Source organism: Panicum virgatum, chromosome 7N (assembly GCF_016808335.1).
Source record: "Panicum virgatum strain AP13 chromosome 7N, P.virgatum_v5, whole genome shotgun sequence".
NCBI classification, from domain to species: domain Eukaryota; kingdom Viridiplantae; phylum Streptophyta; class Magnoliopsida; order Poales; family Poaceae; genus Panicum; species Panicum virgatum.
The window spans coordinates 28,869,842-28,880,259 of NC_053151.1; positions in this window are offsets into that span (position 1 = coordinate 28,869,842).

The window sequence follows — 10,418 nt, forward strand, 5'->3', positions numbered from 1 at the left end:
TACACCCAAGGAGTACCAAGATGTACAAGGACCTCAAGGATCGATTCTGGTGGAACAATATGAGAACTGACATTGCCGAGTATGTGGCAAAATGTGGCACGTGCAGAAGAATCAAGGCCGAGCACCAGCGTCCGGCAGGACTGCTCAAACCCTTGGACATTCCAGTATGGAAATGAGATGATATCAGCATAGATTTCATCGTGGGATTACCCCGAACTCAGAACGGACATGATGCCATATGGGTCATAGTCGACAAATTGACCAAAGTAGCTCATTTCATATCCGTCAGGGAAAATTTCAGAGTAGGCAAGTTGGCAGATTTGTACGTCAACAACATTCTGCGATTGCATGGGGCACCCAAGAGCATAGTGTTAGCCAGAGGTCCATAGTTCACAGCCCGGTACTGGAAGAGCTTGCATGAGGCCATTGGGACCACTATAGAGTACAGCTCTGCTTACCACCCCCAGACAGATGGCCATACCGAAATAGTCAATCAGATACTTGAAGACTTGCTAAGAGCATGTGTTCTGACCTATGGCTTGGACTGGGAGAAAATCTTACCGTATGCAGAGTTCTCCTATAATAACAGTTTCCAAGCTAGCCTCAAGATGTCACCCTTCGAGGCATTATACGGGAGGAAGTGCAGGACCCCGTTGATGTGGTTAGAAGTTGGAGAACGACCTTTCTTTGGTCCAGAATCAATAGAGGAAGCAGTTGAGAATGTGACCAAGGTGCGTGAGAACTTTAAAATAGCCCAGAGCCGGCAAAAAAGCTACGCTGACAAAAATCGAAGAGAAGTCACCTTCAAGGTTGGAGATCATGCATACCTGAAGGTATCGCCGCTTCGAGGGACCCGAAGGTTCCATGTAAAAGGAAAACTTGGCCCGAGGTATGTGGGGCCGTACCCGATCATTCAGAGGATCAGAGAATTAGCTTACAAGCTACAACTGCCAGAAGAACTTGCCGGAGTGCATCCAGTTTTCCATGTGTCACAGCTACGCAAGTGCCTGAAGATTCGATACCCGCAGAAGCAGTGGATCTACAAGACACACTTGAGTACATGGAGTATCCCGAGAAGATACTGGACAGAGCAATCAAGGAAACCAGAAGGACCACAATACCATATTGCAAGGTTATGTGGAGCAACCACACAGAACGGGAGGCCACTTGGGAGAAGGAAGACGACCTGAAAGAGAAGTACCCACACTTGTTTGAAACTCAGGTAAACCTTTAATCTTGGGGACAAGATTGTCGTGAGGGGGGGGGGGGAGACTGTAACATCCCGTAATTTTACGGAATGTTATATTATCTAAAAATATGAGTTTTCAAAAACTTTTTGTGTGGAAGTGTTGATAGCTAGGATCATTTAAGGATTAATGCTACCTCTTTCAAAATCTTAGGGAATTAAAAATTAAACTAATACAAGGACCATAATGTTAGTATGCAATAATTGGAGTTTATTGGGTTTTGTTGCCTTTCTATGTTTCAACTTGAGTTTTGGTTTGTTTGAATTTGGGTGGTATTTAATTTGAATAAGCCATTCAAATTAAATACAAAAAACTAACCTAACTCCTTTTGGACCCTAACCCAGCTAACCCATCGGCCCAACTTCTCCTTTCGGCCCAGCCCGCGACGCACGCGCGCGCATGCGCTCGGACGCCGCACGGCCAAGCTACCCCGCTGGCCAGCTACACCCCGCCTCACCATTTGCCGCCCTGGGTCACTGACAGGTGGACCCCACCTGTCAGCTTTTCGTTGAACCTCTCACAGCCTCGCATTTCCCCTGCTTCTCCCCGCGGCGCGTCGCGACAGCGCGCCGAGCACCATCTCCGCCGGCCGCGCCCTGCCTGCTGACGCCCGCGCCTGCGCCCGCTGTCGGCCACATCCCCTGCCGCACGCGCTTCACTCTTGCCCGTCGTGCACGAAACCCCAGCCGCGGAGCCCCTGATGCCGCCACGTTGCACGGCGCCCCGGCCATGGCCGTTCCCCGGCGTCCGGGCCGTCCCAAACCCTAGCACCTGGCCTATATAACCCCCACGGCCGCACCGCCCAAACCCTAGAGCCCCAGGGCCCTTTCCCCTTCCCAGCCGCCGCCACCGCCAAGAAACATAGAAGGGGGGAGGAGAAGAAGGAGGAGCGGAGGAGGAGAAGGAGAGGAAGGAAAGAGGAGCTAGAGACACCGCCCTCGATCATCTACACCGGCGTTGCTGTTCTTCCGGCCTACCTCGACCGCTTCCTGCCTCACCATGCCACGGCTTCAAGCAACGTCGACCCCGTGCCCGACGGTGAGCACCGCCGCCGTTCTTGCCCCTTTTGCCTGCTGTCCGGCGTGCCTTTGGCCGCCGATGAGCCAACCTTAGTGAGCCCTAGGACCCTCTTTTCCCTTGGTCTGCATCTGCAGAAGCTGACGTGCCCGGTCGTCAACCACCGCAAACCACCATCGCCATCCCTACCCTTGCGTCGCCACGGCCACTAGGCCGGCACGACCGCGCGCGACCCTGGGATGCCGAGGATCCGTGCGCGAGTGCGCATAGCCTAGAGCCCTGGGCAAGGCTGAGCCATGCTCGTGCCGCGCTCGCTTTGGAACCAGCAACCACCGCCGATGACGTCTCGCCATCGAACGCCGTCGCCATGGCCACGCCATGCGCGCGCACGTACGGAAGCCCAAGGCAGGGCCTTGCCCGCTTGGGCGTCGAGATGTCTAGGTCGGATCACCATGCTGCCGTCTCCTTCCGCCGCCGCTGCTTTGCAGAGGTGGGCAGAGGCACCGCTGGTCGCCATGGCCAAGCCATGTGCTCGCCGGCGAGCACCATGCGGACACCGACCAAGGGCCGCGTTCTTGGCCCCAACCAGAGCCGTGCGCGCTCACCGATGCCAAGGCGACGCCTTTGCTCATCTTGGCGTCGGGACCGAGCCACCGCCACCCTTGAACATCAACGCCGCTGCCCCTACATGGCCCTAGTGACCGCGAACACCGCCACGACATCGTGTTCGCGGCGCGCGCAGTTCGCTGAGGCATTTCGTCTAGCGCCTTGCGCGCGTACTCGGGCACACACCGACTGCACCACACGTTCGCACACACGCTCGCGGTGCCACTCCGGATCAGGATGGAGCCGCACGAGATCCCGGAGCCGCCGACGGGCGGGACCTAGCCGTTGGTCAACAGAGGAGAACAAGAAAAGAAAAGGAAAGAATACGGGCCGGGTTCGGCCCAAGAAGCCCAAGAAGGAGGGAAGCCCGGCGTCTCTTTCGGCCCGCTAACGCGTTTCACCTTTTTTTCTTTTACATGGCACACCTGACATGCGGATCCCACCTGTCGGTGAGACCCAGTCACTGACATGCGGGCCCCACTGACACGACGAACCATTGACCCGGTCAACATTGACGTCAGCAGGGCCCACTGCTGATGTCAGCAACCCGACCCCCTAGATGATGTCATGCTGACGTGACGTCAGCATGACACGTGTCACACCTAGAGGCTGACACGTGTCACTGACTGTGATTTTCTTTTCCGAAATTCATTTGTTATTTTCAGAAAATACTTTAATCTTAGAAAATTCATAAGAAATCAACCGGAACTTCGAAAATTATGAAACCAGTTTCATAATTCTTCTAAAATCATGACCTACCTGTTAGTGTAGGAATTGATGTGATTTGGATCTCTTTTGAAGAGTTTTGTGCATCTTTGCACTTTGTCCCTTATAGAAGTTCGTAATTACGAATAGGACCCGACACCGAGGAGCTGACCGGAGGACAGGACTACGCCAAGACTCAGGAGTTCTACGAGGAGCCTTCAGGTTCACGCCCATCCTATAATGGGTGCGAGACCGTTCCTTCGGGAACTACGGAGGGGATAGGAGGGCGATACCTGTAATGGGTGCCGACTGCAGACCGTGTTGACAGGATGCCTGTTTGGATGAAGATGCTCGCCTCGGCTTGATTAAGGACTTGACTTTGTGGACCATAGAAATGGAACTATGTCAAACGTGCACGCCGCTTATCCATTATGAGGGTGGACCCAGACTGGGCTAGCTATGTGCGGCACCAAGACTGTTGGAGGATAGAATATCAGTGTCAGAGGGAGAGGGCTAACCTATAGCCTTCGATCAGCAGGATTCGTGGGAATCCCATTTTAGATTACTTCACAGCCCCGGGCGACCTCTCGCGGGAGGACGCAACCCAAACCGGGAGCAAATTGGTGCCATAGCTGTTAGTTTCGGGACTGGTGCCTCGGAAACAGTAGGAGTTGCTTGCCGACTGGATTTTGGGCGAGTGGGTACAGGTGTACAACCCCTGCAGGGTGAAAACTATACGTATAGCCGCGTACTCGGTAATGTACAACTCTGGATCTGGCTTCACATCGTAGGTAGACCCACATATGTTATTCTACCTCCCTCTAGTCTACTTTCCTGCTCGGATAGCAGCTGAGGTGCGGGGAGAGGGAGTTCCTGCACCGAACCAGAGTTGGGATACTTGTAGAGGAAGATAGGAGACTGGGAGTCCAAGTTGCCGGAGCTGCCCGCGTTTGAAGGAGTTTTGGATGACATATATATACTGCTTGCATAGGAAGACATAGCCTATCCTTGGCATTATTTTATACCGTTATGCATCCACATATATGCTACATGCGGATGGTGACATGGACCTATCCCGTCCTTGGGGATAGCCTAGTTAGATGCTGGGTCCGACCCGGAGGACGACTACAACGACAATGGATGGTACGACTGAGGTGGTGCTATGCTCAAGGATGCCTGTGGAGGAGGAGATCCCAGAAGAAGCGGTCGGAGGCATAGTTATCACCACGTTTTCTGTTTGCTTCGCATTTAGCCCAGCGGGCTTGTACTCGGATATTCGTACTGCACATCCCTGGATGTTGTAATAATTAAACCCGTGAATGTACTGTTTATCGATGGTATGACTATGTTTACTGCGTAAAATGTATTCTGTACGTGATAGCAATTGATCCAGGTACTATCACGAAGGTACAGGGAGTCGGGTTGTCCGTTCGGCAACTTGGTTCGTTTCAGTGGCGGCTCCACCGACCAGCCCTGGAGACCTCTGGGCAATCAAGATGCGCCCCGAAGCGGGGTACATCCAGTTGGTAAGACTCTCTTTCGAGCACTAGTCATTTGTGTTGTCGTCCCCCATTTCCCCTTTCTGATTCTCATTGCGTTCGTAGGGCCTTAGCCGCCACGGGTACGTCTCGGATCCTCCGCTCCCCGAGGCCCGTGCCGCGAACCGCCAGCGCGTGGAGGCGCAGAAGGCATGGAAGGACGCGGAGAAGTAGCGCCACTACAGGAAGAGGAGGAGGAAGGAGGAGCACGAGAAGCTGAATAGGTCACGGGAGAGGGAGGGCCTCTCGCCGCTGCCCTCGCCCGAGTCCACGCCAGAGCCGGACGACGACTCTACGTCCAACAACATCGACCCCTCGATGTTCGAGGATCTCGACACGGGGGTGGCCGGAGGCCAATCGCCGGGCCAGTAGCACACTGGCACCGAGGTCCCGGCGTCGGCGGTGGGCGAGGAGATGCTCGCACCGGCGGCGGTCGAGAAGACGCCCGCGGCGAGAGGACACCCGCGCCAGCGGCGTGCGAGAGGACGCCCACTCTAGTGGCTAGCGTGGCGACCCTCGGTCGGATGACATCGTCGAGGGGACAAGACGGCGCGGGGGCACCGTCCGCCGGCCGATCGACGGGAGCCGGTGGGGCGGTGAAAGCCCCAAGGAGCTCAAGGAAGCGCAGGATGAGCGCTATTTCGAGGTAAGTAGTTTTTTGTCTGCTCTTCGCCTTTAGTTGCACCCTCACCCCTGCTGATCTCTACCCTTCTCCTCATTCAGCCCAGCTTCAAGGTTACCGCGGCCGCTCCCTCGCTAGCGCCTACCATGGCCCTCAAGTTGGGGGCAAGCCCCTGGCCGGAGGGATTCAGACGGTGGAGGAGATCGCCGTGGAATACCGGGCGGCAATGGCCCGGGGAGCCGAGAGGGCCCGGTCGCATGTGGGCGCGGTCGACACCGGTCGGCGCACCGCAGAGGATGCTGCCCGGCCGGATGCCGGAGAAGACGCCGGCCGAGGCAGCGCGGAGGATGCTGCCCGGCCGGATGCCGAGGAAGGAGAGGAGACTGGCGAGGCCGCATCAGAGCGGCCCACCGGCCAGGTGGAGGAGGAGGTCCCCGCCCCAGAGCTCAGGGGAGCCGGGGACGAGGGGGTTGCAGCGGTGGCGGCGGCGTAGGTGGCGCCGAAGGAAGAGGTGCCGGCGATGGAGATTTCAGAGATTATGGCACCGGAGTGGTTCGAGGACCCAGGAGAGGTCACCTTGAATGCCGTTTTCGGCGCAGTCGGCCCGTTTGCTGACATTGCCACTACCTCCGAGGGTGGCCTCGGGGCCGGGCCATCCGAGTGGCCCAGCGATAGGGTGCGCTGGGTGCTCGTCCAACTCGGGGTCCCCGAGGAGTTCGTCCGCGCAGAGCGAGAGGAGGACGAGATCTGGGACGCATAGCTCAACATTGGTCCCCAGATCGACTCTGGTATCGACAGTGTCCTGCAGCTCCATTGGCAGGAAAAATTCAACGTCAACATGGTAGGCGTCTTTCCTATTTTTCTGCTTATTTCTGATCATGTGTACATGGCATCTGCTCATGTCCTCTCGTTCATAGCAGATGATGGCCATGTCACGTGACAAGAGCGTGAAGCTGGCCCAGCTGTACTCCAGGGTGGATTGGCTCGGGAAGTACAGCGCCAGCCTGGGCATGCGGCTGGGAGAAGCCGATGCCCAGGTGTCCTTCCTAGAGGAACAGAATCGAGCGCTGGAGCTCGAGCCTGCCTGGGCCAACGGCGAGCGCGACGCCCAGAGGGCCCTGATCGAGCAGAAGGCCCAAGAGCCCGAATCGCATGCGGCCGCACTGCGGGAGAACATGGAGTCTCTCGAGGCGAGGGCGGCTGAGCTCCAGCTCAAGGATGCGGCCATCATGGCGCTCACCGACGCCTTCGTGCAAAAGGACGTCCTCCTCGAGGAGCAGAGGAGTGCCCTCGAGGAGAAGGAAGCCTCCATGTCGTCGCTCCTGCAGTAGGTTGGCGTTGGGCGGTTGCAGCTGGAGGAGGAGAGGAGGCATACCAAGGGTAAGTTCTTAAAATTTGCTCAAGTTAATTTTAGTTCGCCGGATCTTATCTTTGTTTCAGCTCAATGCTGCGGAAGGCGGTGGCGAAGGAGACCGCGGTGAAGGAGGCCCTCCAGGTCGCATACTCATCGGTGCAGAAGGACTACGAGGACCTGGTGGAGGCTGCTGTGGCCGCGTGCTAGGGACTCGAGGGTGAGGGCGGCTCGTCGGATAGCTCGCTGGCCAGTCGCATAAGGTCTTTGGGCAATCGGCTGGCAGAGCGACTCAAGGGCGCACTCCGCCTCGGCGTCCAAAAGGCCCTCGGCGTCTTCTCGACGCACTACATCATCAACTTCGAGCAGCTGGCCAGGGGCTACATCATCCCCGATGGTGACGATGATGTCTAGGTCGACGCTATGGAGCAGGCCGATGCAGCTACCGAGGGCGCCGTCTCCGTCTTATCCAAGCTTTTCGAGGGCGACCTCCTCTCTGATGGCGAAGACGACGAAGACAAGGGCCCACGCGACGGGGAGGGTGACCTGTAGATAGTCTGGGCCGTGGAGCCCATGTAAATAAATTAGGATTTTGCTTCAATGATCTTTCTGTGTAAAGAAATTGAAGAAGTAAATTTGACAGTGCGGCCGTTCGAGGCCTTTGTGTATTCGTGCAATCGTCTTATTTACTAAGTTTTCGTGCTCTCGTGTGCGGCTTAGATAAATTTCCGCGAGGATTTTCACGTTCATAAGCAACTTAGGCGTAGGGAGGTGAGTGCGGATGCCGTATCCCGCAGGCGTAGGCGGTCCCGCGGCTCGGCCAGTCTTGTCCCGTAGTTGCTTATGCCTTGCGTCCATTTTTTTAAGTGTACGAGAGGCTTAGGTACGAAAATATTTCAAAAAAACGATGGCATTATAGGGACACTTGGGGGGTTCCCCCCGTTATAGCCCCGAGGGAGGCTTAGTTTTGCCGAGGGCAAAGCCAAGTCTCACTCAATGTTACGTGGGCGTCCGAGTCCCCGAGGGTTCGGATGATTCCCAAAAAGTTGGCAAGTAAAGCGTACTTCTTTATTATTTCGGGAACTTAAAGTACAAGTACAAAGTATGTACAAACGAGCTTGGGATTTCAGGGATAGAAGCGACGTAGCTACTGAATGTTCCAAGCGTTGGTAAAAACTTCACCCTTCTCGTTAGCCAGCTTGTAGGTGCCGGGCTTGAGGACCTCAGCGACAATGTATAGGCCTTCTGATGGCGGGGTGAGCTTGTGGCGCCCTCGGCTATCTTGCCGAAGCCTTAGCACTAGATCTCCCTTGTTGAAGTCTCGATGCCGAACCCTCTGTGCCTGGTATCATCGCAGGGACTGCTGGTACCGCGCTGAGTGTAGGAGCGCCACATCTCGAGCCTCGTCCATCTGATCCAGTGTGTCCTCGCGGGCTTGCTGGTTCTGGTGCTCTTGGTATGCTTTGAGTCTCGGCGACCCGTATTCCAAGTCAGTGGGGAGGATGGCCTCGGCGCCATAGACAAGGAAGAACGAGGTGAAGCCTGTGGCACTGCTCGGGGTCGTTCTCAGGCTCTAGATGACCAAGGATAGCTCCGTGAGCCATCTCCGGCCAAATTTGTTCAGCTTGTTGAAGATCCTTGGTTTGAGGACCTGTAGGATTATGCCATTGGCACGTTCTACTTGACCATTTGTTTGTGGATGCGCCACAACCGACCACTCCTTGCGTATGTGATAGTCGTCGCAAAACGCCAAGAACTTCCTTCCTGTGAACCAGGTGCCGTTATCCGTGATGATCGAGTTTGGAACCCCGAACCTGTAGACTATGTCAGTGAAGAACATCACGTCCTTCTCGGATTTGATCTTGCCGATGGGCCTAGTCTCGATCCACTTGGAGAATTTGTCGATTGCTACACGTAAGTGGGTGAAGCCCTCGGGTGCTTTTTGCAATGGCCCGACGAGGTCTAGTCCCCACATGGCAAAAAGCCATGTGATGGGGATGGTCTGCAGAGCGTGGGCCGGAAGATGTGTCTTGCGGGCATAGAACTGGCAACCCTCGCAAGTCCGAACGGTTTCGGTGGCATCAGCGACTGCTATGGGCCAGTAAAAGCCTTGCCTGAACGCGTTACCCACGAGGGTGCGTGGCGCCACGTGGTAGCCGCAAACTCCGGCGTGGATGTCTCGGAGCAGCTCCCGGCCCTCGGGAATGGGGATGCAGCGTTGCTGGATGCCCGAGGGACTGCGCTTGTACAACTCGTCATCGATCAAGATGAAAGACTTGGCTCGCCTGGCGATGCGCCGTGCTTGAGCGCGATCCGAGGGTAGCACCCCTCGGATTATCTAGTCGAGGTATTGGTCACGCCAGTCTCGCGAAAGCGGGGCCTCGTCGATTTGCATTACTTCAGCCTCGTCCGCCGAGGAGATCTCAGCCTCCGTCTCCATGGCCTCAGACTCGCTCGCCGAGGGGTCCTCGACTGTGGGCTCGGTGGCCGTGGCCCCCGAGGGTTCCTTGAAATCGACGGATGGCTTGGCCGAGTCACGGGCGAAGATGTTCGGGGGAACGGTGGTCCGTCCAGACATGATCTTGGTCAGTTTGTCCGCTCCATTGTTGTACTTGCGCGCGATGTGGTTGAGCTCGAGGCCGTCGAACTTGTCTTCAAGGCGGCGCACTGCGTTGCAGTATGCCTCCATCTTCGGGTCGTGGCCGCTAGACTCTTTCATCACCTTATCGATGACGAGTTGGGAGTCTTCCCGCACGTCGAGGCATTTGATGCTAAGCTCGATGGCAATGCGGAGGCCGCTGAGGAGGGCCTCATACTCCACCATGTAGCGTATATGCACTTTGAGGGGTGAGACGAAAAGAAGGCCAACACCTGCTCCAGTTTTCATCACCGACCCGTCGAAGTACAAAGTCCAACACTCTGCTTGAATTTGCGGTGGGGGCAGCTGAGTGTCGGTCCACTCAGTAATGAAGTCTACCAAGACTTGGGATTTGATCGCCTTGCGGGGCGCGTAAGTGAGAGTTTCTCCCATGAGTTCCACTGACCACTTGGCTTCCCTATTGTGGACTATCTCTCCCAGTGGGTAGGACGAGACTACGGTGACGGGATGAGCCTCGAAGTAATGGCGCAGCTTGCGCCGAGCCAGGACCACTGCATAAAGTACTTCGCTGATGAAGCACACCGGCCTTTGGACAGGCAAAGCATGTCCCTCTTCCTGTCTTTCCACAACGATGGCTGAACTGACCACCTGGGTCGTTGCTGCCATGTATAGGTAGAGGGGCTCGCTGCCCATAGGCGGGGTCAAGATTGGGTCGTGAGTAAGCGACGCCTTT